This window comes from Myotis brandtii, unplaced genomic scaffold (assembly GCF_000412655.1).
Source record: "Myotis brandtii unplaced genomic scaffold, ASM41265v1 scaffold182, whole genome shotgun sequence".
NCBI lineage: Eukaryota > Metazoa > Chordata > Mammalia > Chiroptera > Vespertilionidae > Myotis > Myotis brandtii.
Genome location: NW_005356751.1, coordinates 3,869,732 through 3,879,177, shown reverse-complemented (window position 1 = coordinate 3,879,177; position 9,446 = coordinate 3,869,732).

Here is a 9,446-nt window from a genome sequence, read left to right as displayed (position 1 = left end):
CCCCGCGGCACACAGGAACTTTCAAACCTGCTCCCTCCGGCTCCCACAGGGCGGGGCAATGACTGGCCTATTAACCCTTTGTTCCAGTGATTGTCCATTTAAAAAAGCAAAAGAAAAAAGCAAAGGTCTATAGGAGCCAAAGGGCTTTCTGCCCGAGTTTCTTGATTCTAATGGCTGCCCTCTCTTGGAAGATCTTGTCTTGCATTCCGTCTGGGCCACAAGCCAGGAGAACTAGTGACCGGAGCTGCTCGGCATTATTTCAGGGACTTGTGGTCCCTCCGAGTTCCTCGCATCCCCTCCCGCCGGCCCGCCCTGGCCCAGAGCATCCGTCCCTCTCAGAGCTTCTTTCGGGAGCGCCGCGGCGGCGGCGGCGGAAGGCTGAGATGTGCGGGATGGTACGCAGAGTGTTGAAATTTTTATGAATGAACTTTGCTGAATGAATTTCTCTGTGTGTGCAAGCTAATAAATCTGTGAATGGAGCTGAGAATAGCTGTAATTGACTGATGGTCTCAGGGGTGCTTGGTTTTTATCCAATCAGGCGGCAGCTTGGTGACTCATGCACCATAAATATACTAAAGCTAGTAGCCAGGAGAAAGCAGGCTGGAGGGAGAGAGTCTCTGTTGCCATCTCTGATGAAAGGGTTAAAAGGCGAGGCCATCGTTTACTATCAGTCACCGGTAAGCTGGGCAGCAGCAGGTTAAAAGGTCCGTTTTCTTTCTTGCTGAGATGTTCAGGAAAGCCAGGCAGAAGAGCTAAAAACGAGATGCATTGTTCCACGGATATTAGGACATATGGTACACAACTCCTGCGGGAAGCCAGTGATGCATTTTTCTTAGAAACATAGTCCTTTTTTATTGATTGCTGGTTTCATCTCCCGTCTGGTGCAACTTCCTGTACCTATCAACTGCTTGCTGAAGACGTGATGACAACTGCAAGAGGCTTAGCAACACAGGAAGCCAGGAAGGAAGCCCGGGGAGGGAAACGCAGGTTCTTTCAGGAATGGGGAAGAGGAAGCTGCTGAAACACTGGGAGCATGTGGAAATCACAGGCCAGAAGAAACAAGAAAACCTCTTGCTGAAGGTGACATTTGCTGGTGGGCCGAGGCTCTTGTGTGTGAAACTGTTCATTCATTCATTCAAAAATTAAAAATTAAATCTAACTGGCAACCACAGGAATCAGGGACGCCGCCTTCATGGTCTTATTGCTCATAAGGCTGCATTCGGCTCAGGTGTGCATGACTTCAGTGGCCTGAGGTCCTTTGGGATCCAAGCACAGGTTCTGAATTAAATGGTTGCTGTGACCACCCAAAAAGGCATGCTCACTGGCTTCCTGCTCCCCCACAGAAATAATGCCTCTGCACATCTCCTGTTAGGATGTGTTTTTCCTTGGGAAGGCCCCCTTGCATCTTCCTAAACCTTCCATTCAATCCTTGCTGACCTCCTCCCTGAGAAGGGTGTGGCTAAATCCGTTGTAAGTCAGGCTCTGGGCAAGATTGTGAAGCAATCTCCCTCTCTCCTTTTCCCCTTCTCTCCTCCCCTCCCTCGGACTCCCTCCTTGCTATCTCAGCCCCCTTTTGCTATGCTGCTTGAGAAAGTTACTTTCCCACTCTGCGCCTGCGTGCCCTCATGTGTTAGGAGGGGCCTCTAATGGCAATGTTATGAGGGCTCCTGAGATAATTCTAATTTCTGCAAAGCACTTGGCACCATGCTTCATACAGTGCCTGGCCCGGAAATACCTGCCAGGCCACCTGCCCCCGAAGCTGGTACTCTTCCCCCTATACGCTACTCCATTCTAGGCAATGGAAAGAAAAACTAGCACAAATTGGAAGCCAAGAAAGCCAACGCTGTCCAAAGAAACAGCTTCCTCACAATGGTGTGGGCTGGAACAATAGCAGCCCACCTGGCTGTGTGGGCCCTTGCTGAGGTCTTTCAGACTGGAGGAGAGCCAGGTGCCCAGGTGTGCACCTCACCAGTCAGACTCCAGGGCCTCAGACCAGCCACATGGCTCGGGAGGAGTGAGTCCTAGGGGAGAGTCGGAGGGGAGGGGAACCAGGTGGGACTGGACAAGCAGCCATGGCCACCGGGGGGCTGCTTCTGTCCCACGGGACCCTGGAGATATTGACTCCGCTAGGCGGCTCTGCCAGGCCTTTGGTGAGGGTGAAAGAAACCAGACCGGCAACTGGGGGTGGGGGAACCGCCCGAGAGACCACGCCAGCCCAGCTGGGCTGCTCTCAGCACAAAGGCAGGGCTGAGAAGCTGCCCCAACAGCCCAAGAAAAGGCTCATTAGTTGAGTGGATTTCCATTCCAGGTAGGTGCGTAGGCAAAGCAGACAGTTCCCTTTTTCCCAGGACATTAGGATATCCTTTTCAAATAATAATGATGAAAATAATATTAAGAAGAGCTACTATTTATGGAACACAAGGCAGTTTACCTGTGTTAATACAACAAAAAAACAAACAAACAAAACACACAGTACTTGCCCTGCTGGTGTGGCTCAGCAGTTCAGTGTAGACCCAGGAACCAAGAGGTCGCCAGTTCAATTCCCCGTCATGGCACATACCGAGGTTGCGGGCTAGATCCCCAGTATTTCTATCTCTCTATGCCCCTCCCTTCCTCTCTCTCTAAATATCAATTTATAAAAACATATTTAAAGAAAACCACAAAATTTATAAAATTTTGTAAAGTAAATCTGAATACCTAGTTGATTTTATTAAACAATTCAGGAAGCATCCCAACTAGCAATTGGAAGGGTGCTCCAATGGGTTGTACAAAATGGAGGGTCTTTATAGGAAGCTGGGTTGGGGGCAAGAGAGCTATTAGCCAGAAAGAAAAGGAAGGATTACTTTTTGGGGGGGTACCTTTTCCTTGGAGGAAAGAGAAGGGGAAGGGCTTTATTATATAGGGAGCCTCTTCTTTCTATGGGGGATGGAGAGGGCCTATGTGACATATTACCTTACTGGTCCTTGACCAGAAAATTCCCTACTGGTTGATTAAGATTGTTTCTGGGAGAGGTTGAAACTGCAATTAGATCAGGTCTTAAATCTAGGTTTGGTATCATGGGCTTTTAACTCGAGTGACGCCATTTGGGGCCTGCGGTTTTTTTTCCTTTTAACACCTGCGTTCTCATTTAATCATTATAATAACTTTTGGGGGCTGGGGCTACTTTCATCGCCACCTTACACATGTGAAAAAGAGTCTCAGAGCAAGTTCAGTGACTGGACCAAGGTCCCTGCTGGTTGAACGATGATGCAGGGGCCCTCCAGCAGCTCTGCCTGGCTGCGAGGCCTGTGCTGTAGCCACTGCACTTGGCTGCCTCACGGACACCAGGGAGCCCAAGCCTACATCCCAGGCCTGTCATCTCCATGTTGCAGAACCCTAGGCTCTGAGTGTACAGTAAGCCACCCTGGTTTACTGGCTCATCTAAGCCCCACAGACAGTTAGAGGTGGATCTAGGGTAGAACCAAGTGCTGATTCGCTCCAACAGCAGGGACATGCTCATTGTGATACCAGCCAGCCAAGCAAGAACCTACCTCACACTCAGCACCCACTAAATGTTAGTGCTTGCTCCCTCTCCGAATCCTTGGAGATCATATCTATAACATTCACCCTAAATACTTCCCGGGATTGCCCGGAGTAAAAACATGAATAATAGAGAAGAAAAGCCATTAGTGTCAATAAACCATCAGAGTACCATAACCCCACATCTCTGCCCCAGAACATAGGGTTCTACTCAGACCACTGCGGTATGCCTCCTTTGCTTTGAGACATCCCCACGCCAAGGGCACCTGCTATGAGTCAAAATGCCAGCTTTTTAAGGGATAGCCTGCCATGGCTGAGCTTCTTGGGTGGCACAGGCAGGTTCAAGAAAAAGTTGGGTCAGGCTGGGCCACCATAGAATTAGCCAGGTCCCGCCAGGATTTCTCAGAGGAGTGAGGGGGAAAGGGATCTGGGCAAAAATGCCTGCCCAGCTTTGGAAGGTTGCCCAAGGTGGGATTTGGGGTGAAGGAAAGGGTGTGCTAGGGAGTATAAGGAGGTGGAAACAGAACAAGACAGAAATAACTCTGAGGGGATGTAGGCCAATTGCTACGTTGGAACCAAGTGGAGCAGATAGGATCAGAGTGTTAAAGCACAAGGACTCCTACTCCAGACACCAAGTCCATCTCTATCACAGAGAAGACCACTCCTGAAGAACTGTAACTGGGCAAGACCTACTCCTGAAGAATTTCACTGAGGACGAGTCCAACAGCCCATCAGTGAGGAATGAAAACACTGTGGAAGCTCTATTTCAGGGGGAAGCCACAATACAATCCTATATAATAAAAGCCTAATATGCTAAGTGTTCAGTCATCCAGTTGGCCATTCAACCAAAGTGTAATATGCTAATTAAATGCTAAGGCCACTCAACTGCTTGCTATGACATGCACTGACCACCAGGGGGCAGATGCTCCGACCATGAGGTTAGCTTGCTGCTGGGGTCTGGCTGATTGGGACTGAGCGAGACAGGCCGGTCATGCCCTGGAGCCCTCCCGTGGTCCTTCCCCGGCCCCGATCATGCACCAGTAGGGTCCCTGGGCCTGACCTGCACTCTCTCATAATCCGGGACCCCTTAGGAGATGTCAGAGAGCCAGTTTCAGCCCGATGGCGGAACAACTGGTCACTATGATGCTCACTGACCACCAGGGGGCAGACACTCAATGCAGAAGCTGCCCCCTGGTGGTCAGTGCACTCCCAAAGGGGGAGCGCTGCTCAGCCAGAAGCTGGGCTCATGGCTGGTGAGCACAGTGGAGGTGGCAGGATCCTGCCTCCCCTGCAGCACTAAGGATGTCCAACTGCCAGCTTAGGCCTGCTCTCCCAAGGAGTGGGTCTAAGCCGTTAGTCGGACATCCCCCAAGGGCTCCTGAACTGCGAGAGGGCGCAGGCCGGGCTGAGGGACCCCCCCCCTCCAGTGCATGAATTTTGTGCACCGGGCCTCTAGTATTTATATAAAGCACGTACCAGAGATAAAAATACCATTTTAAGGGTGGAGATGTGAGAGGTGTGGAAGGGTTGAGTCTGAGAGTCAGGGCCTAGTATAGCCGTGGGCAAACTACGACCCACGGGCCGGATCCGGCCAGTTTGAAATGAATAAAACTAAAAAAAAAAAGACCGTACCCTTTTATGTAATGATGTTTACTTTGAATTTATATTAGTTCACACAAACACTCCATCCATGCTTTTGTTCCGGCCCTCCGGTCCAGTTTAAGAACCCATTGTGGCCCTCGAGTCAAAAAGTTTGCCCACCCCTGGCCTAGTATCACAAAAATGGAGCAGGTCCGTTCGCCCCAGATTTGCCATTAAAGCAACATCTTCCTTTTGCCTCCTAATCAAAACATTTACAGTTTTACCACTCTTCAACCTTGGTAGGTAAACAGCTCTGTGATGGTTGCTGTTGGCCCTGATTGGCTCTCCTGGAACCAGGACCAGCTAGAAACAGCATAGGAAAACCAATATTTTCCTAGCTGTTAAAAATCAGACAATGTCCCTGGAAGCACTGTGTAAAGAGTTAGACTTCGTGAAGATAAATAATAGCCCGGCCGGCATGACTTAGTGGTTGAGCGTTGACCTATGAATCAGGAGGTCATGGTTCGATTCCTGGTTAGGGCATATGCCTGGGTTGTGGGCTCGATCCCCAGTGTGGGGCATGAAGGAAGCAGCCAATCCTCTCACACTCTCTCTCTCTCTCTCTCTCTCTCTCTCTCTCTCTCTCTCTCCCTCTCCCGTCCTCTCTGAAATCAATAAAAATATATTTAAAAAATAAAAAAAATAGATGAGTTACTTAGGGTGACCTTCAGTTGCAAATAACATAAAAATCAAAAGAACAGTGGCTTAAACAAAATATTTACTTCCCTGGAAGTGCAAAGTCCAGGCATAGCATCAACTCTGGGCCATCCTGACCGTATATCTCTTCTCCTCACAGTCCATAGTGGCGGATGGAACTCCAGCCACTCAATCTGCATTCCAGGCAACAAAGTGGATGAAAGGACAAACAAGGACATGCCTACTCTCTTTAACGAGACATCCTGGAAGCGCAATAGAATGTTTCCAGTACATCGCATTAGCCAGAACTTAGTCACAGGGCTGCACCTGGCTGTAAGAGAAAATGAACACTTCACCTGAGAATGAAGTCTTTTGTCTGAGTGTGTGGCTGCTGCACACAAAATCATAGTCTGCTTCTGGGGAAGGAGCGGACAATGGATATTGTGGTAGACAACAACATCTCTGCCATAGTAATATTTTCAGAAGAGCTTCTACCTAGATAGACTTCAAAGCTAGCATAAGATATCGCTTCTCAGCCTTTGGGCTAAGATTAAGTGTAGTAAAGCTAGCATAGGAGAAACATGGCCTTGATCAGTGTGGTCCATTTTCCTCTTTTTCTCACACACACACACACACACACACACACACACACACACACAAAGCTGACAAATGACCCATGTAAAAACAGGTGCTGTCAGAACCACAGCTTTCCCCTGCATAGCAATGGGACGGGTGGAGTCTGTAGGCCTCTGAAAGGGGGTCAGACACTTCCAGGGTCAGCCCCAGGCAGCCAGTGCTGCAGATGGCCCTGCAAGTGGTTCAGGGGCACAGGGATGGCATACAAGAAGGCGTGAGTGGGTGTCGGACAGGGGGTCAGAGCACAGTCATCAGGAGGTGTCTGACTCAGGAGCTGGACTCCAATTCTAATTGTGGACTGGCAAGAGCAAAAGACAAAGGCAGGGCCCTGGACAGGTTTAAACCCGAGCACTATGAGTTGGCTAATCCAAACTTCATTTCCAATCCTCTATTCCTTTGCCCACCTCTACCAGGAAAAGCTAAATACTTAATTTCTCAGGCTTCCTTGCAACTACAGGTTGGAGAGTAAAATGTGAGAGGAAAGAGATAAATTGAGGAAAGAACCATTAAAGAAACAAACAAAAAAAGAAGAACCAGGATTTGATAGTTTTGAAGACTCTCAGACCATCTGGATTTCAAAAGATGCTAAAATGAAAAGATCCACTGTCAGGAATGTGTGAGCTACAAAAAGAGCTGAAGGTGTGCCACCTGAAAGATCAAAAGGTCAGAGAATAAAGTCAATGGAAAAGGCTCTTAGATGAAGCACGTGCCTCACAAATGCCCTCAATCACACCAGAGAGCTTAAGGTCTGTTCTCTCAGCCATGTCAACAAAAGCCAAAAATAGGGATGGGATTATCTCTGGAAGGTCTGTGAATGAGACTCTTGTCTAATGAAGTAAATCCCCATGACACAAATGAGAGACACACAAGGTTCTTGAGAATGCCATGCCAACAGAACACTGCCCAGGGGACAGAGGCACAGGTCAAAAGGGATTATTCCAAGACCATGAAACCCAGCGGAATTTGTTCAGCTATATTTAGAAATCACTTGAGACCAATGCCTCTTTTTTTGCTTTCAATTTTCTTCCTGTTTGCTCTGGAATACCTATAATTGTTATCCTATGCTTGTCCTACCATTATATTTTGTTCCTTTCATTCACAGGCCCACAGATGGAAAGACACTATACCCCCAGAATGGGTCCTTCCCAGAACTTGGTCCATGCCTGACACAGATGTTGGATTTGGGACTTTTAAGCTGATGCAATTTTGGACTCTGAGTTGATGCTATAACATCACTGGGGACCTTGGGATGAGGTGAATGTATTTTGCACGTGGGACAGATGTGAACTTTGGTGGCCTGAGGGTGAACTTACCTATAGGAAGTTGAAATATTAAATTTGTGTTGTTTAAGCTTCTTAGTTCATCGTTTTATTTTTGTTTGTTTATTTGTTTGTTTTTGGCAACACTAGAAACTAATACAGACACTTTGTACTGTGAGCTGGGGAAAAGGAATCTTTGCACCCTGAGATAAATAAGCATCAACAACCAAAGTAAATAATTAAATGGGGGTAAAGGTTTGCCCCATCTAATTCTAGTCCCCAAATAAATGATAGCTGGAGCTTTTCTTGTAACTTAAGGACTCCCCACTGAACAGCCTGGGAGGTGCTGGGAGTGGAGAGGCGTGATGGGGCCCCTGCAGATGTGATAATCACTGCTGTTCTTCCTCTCTGAATGGGCTGGCTGAGAATTCAGTAACCTTGGTGATTCTGTATGTTTTTTCCTTTAAATCACCATTGTATTTTCCATGTTGCAGGCAAATCTTTCTAAAGGTTTGGTTCCCTACAGAACCTCCTTAGACAGTAAGCAATTGTCCTGTTCAAAATGCTGCCTCTGAGTCTTCCTTTCACACTATCCGTGGAGGTCACTGGTTCCATTCCCAGTCAGGGCTTATGCCCAGGTAGCAGGCTCGATCACCAGTAGAGGGCATTCTGGAGGCAGCCAATGGGGGATTTTCTCTCATCATTGATGTTTCTATCTCTCTCTCTCTCTCCCTCTCCCTTCCTCTCTGAAATCAATAAAAATATATTAAAAAAGAAAGATAACAATGCTACCTTATATATGGCATTACTGTAAGGACTAAATGGGTAGAGCAAGACCCAAAGAAGGAACAGAACCAAAAAATAGCAAGGTTGAATGGATATTGTGTTCTTACATTCTAATCTAGAACAACTTAAAAACTTCCCTAAATTGCATTTTTAAAAGAAACCTTATCTTTTAGAGATACATATGGCAGTACTGAGTGAAGCAATGATGTGATTATTGAGATTTACTTTAAAATAATCTGGCAGGGGAGGAACCAAGATGGTGGCATAAGTAAACACCTGAACTTGCTGCCTCGCACAACCACATCCAAACTACAACTAAAAGACAAACCAGATATCATCCAGAACCACAAGAAGGCTGGCTGGGTGGAAGTCTGACAACTAGAGGGAAAGAGAAAAGCACATCTAGACTTGGAGGAGGTGCAGAGATGCAGAAGAGTGGAGGTACAGAGGCACGCAAAACTGGCTGGCAACTGGGTACGCTGTGTTCTTTTTTAATCGGGAGGGAGATACAAACTCCTGATTGCTCTGAACTCCAGTTCCAGGCGAGACCCTGGGGACCCAGACTCATACAGGGAGAAACTGGACTGTCTAGCATCAGGCCAGAACACAAGGGAGGCTTGAGGTGCTCGAGGCGTTCATTGTTCCTGCACGGGACCACGGGACACAGAGATGCAGGGACCCATCTGGGGCAGGGCTGATGGGCAACCATTGCTGTTTGCACCAACCCATGATTCCCTGAGACCCCGCCCCACCCAATTTACAACCCCACCCAAGCTGTGAGTTGAGGATTTTGCATATGATGGCCTAGCCTTTTGCAATCAAAAACCTAACAAACTGCAGCTGGGTCAAAGAACCCCAGAGCTTCCAAAAGAAGGCCTAAGGCTTGTCAGCAGCCTGCATTGTTTCACAGCTGCGCCTCATCTGGGCACCTCCAAACCCCCAACAAAGAGGAGGAATCTGCAGATCTCT